The sequence below is a fragment of the Crinia signifera genome, chromosome 6, assembly GCF_055691185.1.
Source record: "Crinia signifera chromosome 6, ASM5569118v1, whole genome shotgun sequence".
Lineage (NCBI taxonomy): Eukaryota > Metazoa > Chordata > Amphibia > Anura > Myobatrachidae > Crinia > Crinia signifera.
In genome coordinates, this window is record NC_139222.1 from 216,215,869 (window position 1) to 216,218,048 (window position 2,180).

The 2,180-nt window shown below is 45.6% G+C and overlaps 1 long non-coding RNA gene across 1 annotated transcript; it reads left to right on the top strand.

The window, feature by feature from the left end:
* The first annotated feature begins 299 nt into the window (after positions 1-299).
* On the top strand, positions 300-1,496 carry LOC146007209 (uncharacterized). The gene is made up of 2 exons (XR_014444281.1): positions 300-381; positions 1,319-1,496. It is a non-coding gene; the product is annotated as an uncharacterized LOC146007209 (long non-coding RNA).
* The last annotated feature ends 684 nt before the right edge of the window (positions 1,497-2,180 follow it).

Below are 2,180 nucleotides of genomic sequence, written 5' to 3' on the forward strand. Positions count from 1 at the left end.
CCCTGGGCCAGGAGGAGGCCCAAGACCCGGAGGAGGAGGTGGCGGCAAGGGTGGAGGAGGAGGAAGTGGAGGAGGAGGAGATGGTGGTGGAGGAGGAGGAGGTGCGTGAGGAGGTGGTGGAGGAGGATGTGGAAGCGGAGTTGGTTGCGGAGGAGGAGGTGTTGGTGGCGGAGGAGGAGGAGGTGGTGGTGGTGGTGGAGGAGGAGGAGGAGGAGGAGGAGGAGGAGGTGGAGGAGGAGGAGGTGGAGGAGGAGTTGGAGGAGGAGGTTATTGTGGCAGAGGAGCTGGCGGAGGAGGGGGCTGAGGAGGCCACGGTTGCCCCGGAGGAGTCTGATGACGAGGGGGAGGAGGCGTGCCAGGCCCCGGAGTACCATCAGATCGGTATGTTAACATAATGCATCATTAATGAAGTAGTTGTACTGGTATTTGTTATGTAGCACTGGTGATAACAAATTTTTGGCCCATACTATTCATATAGACCCCAAAGTGGGTAGCTACAGATACAGGTATGGGTTAGATGGGGTGTCCAAGGCATCCCTTTCATCCAGGACACCTCTGAATTACACAGGTTTGTGGGATGGGTTGGAGCTCCATTTTGACTGCCACATAACCGTAGTAGTTAAACAGGATCCTGGAGTAAAGGGATGAGTGGATCATTTGTGGATGAAATTCACCTGCTGCAAGTGTTGATTATGACCCATCAAATAGTGGAATCTATATTGTTGGTGAATGTTATTTCTAAACTATAGGATGTATGCTATAAATGGAGTATGGGCCGGCCTACCTTGGAATGGAGTCAGAAGTTGCCAGTGTCCCAGGAGCCTCCTCTACCTAAACACCCCCTGTAGTTCAGATTGTTTTTTTGCCCTCACAGAATTGTAGGTTGGTTTAGACAGAATTATGATTTTGAGGATGTGTACTGTGCATTCCTGACATTTGCATAACTCCCATGCCACGAACCATCACTGAACTTAGACTGAGCAGATTGTGACAAGTTCTTATTGACGGAGGCCATGACATGCTTGTCATTGGTTAGTCATGGGTGGGTTGTGACTGAGAAGAAACAATATGACTGTTATGTCTTCTGCAGAGTAAAGGGTAGAGGCCAAAAAAGACAGTATGTAGTAAATAAGTTAGCATGTATGTATATATGTATGTGTCATATCTATTTATCTATGTGTGTCTCTATCTCTCTACATAGATAGATATATATATATATACACACATGTCACCTAGCATTTGTGCAATTTATGTCGCAGTATGTGAAATGTATGCATGAATAACATGACTAATTTTTGCCCCTTTGACATGCCCACAGATGACACCACACCGGCAGATGAGGGGGTGCGTGGGGCCGTCCTGCGAGCGGAGCAACATTTAAGGCTCCTTCTAGCAGACCTGCAGGACATCCGCGATCTGCTGCTTTGATTTATTATATTTTATATTTTATTTTTTATGTTAATGTTGATTTAAAATAAATTCTTTATGCAAGTTCACAGTTGTTGGTTTTATTTGCACTTGAAACAGTATATGTGTAGATTGTTTATAATCTTTTACACAGGGTGTAATACAAACCATTGCACTTACATTGCTGTAAGGGTTAATGTGTGCAATGGATGTGTTAGGCATGCTTGTAAGGATATATTGGCATCTAATTGATTCCAATTCCAAATAAGCTGTTTTTTATGAGGATAGGTAATTGAATAAGTGGGTCATGTGATGTATTGCAGAATTGACATAATAGTGGGTTGTTTGGCGTAAATACTCCGCTTACGGGCGGTAGCACCGCTTGGCTCCCGTTCGGATGCGGTATTTCCGAGCATACTCTGTAATACTCAGTAATACCGTGCAGAATCGGAGTGTTTCTCCCGCACACGCATGGTTTGTATGTCGTCCGTAAACACGCCCTGTTCTTAAAGAGTGAGTCCGTCCGAATGCGGAGGACACGTGGGCGTTTCTACGGACGATGGCCGCACGCGGCAAAACACCGTGGCGTGCGGACCGCACCGTAAGAATGCGGGAATATCCGCACCGATCAGAATAAGGGCCATTATTATGTGAAGGGTATTGCTATTTGGATTCATGTACTTGCAGCACATGAATATATATATATATATATATATATATATATTTTTTTTTTTTACAGATGATGTCACAGGGGGGCGGGGAGCCGCTCATTA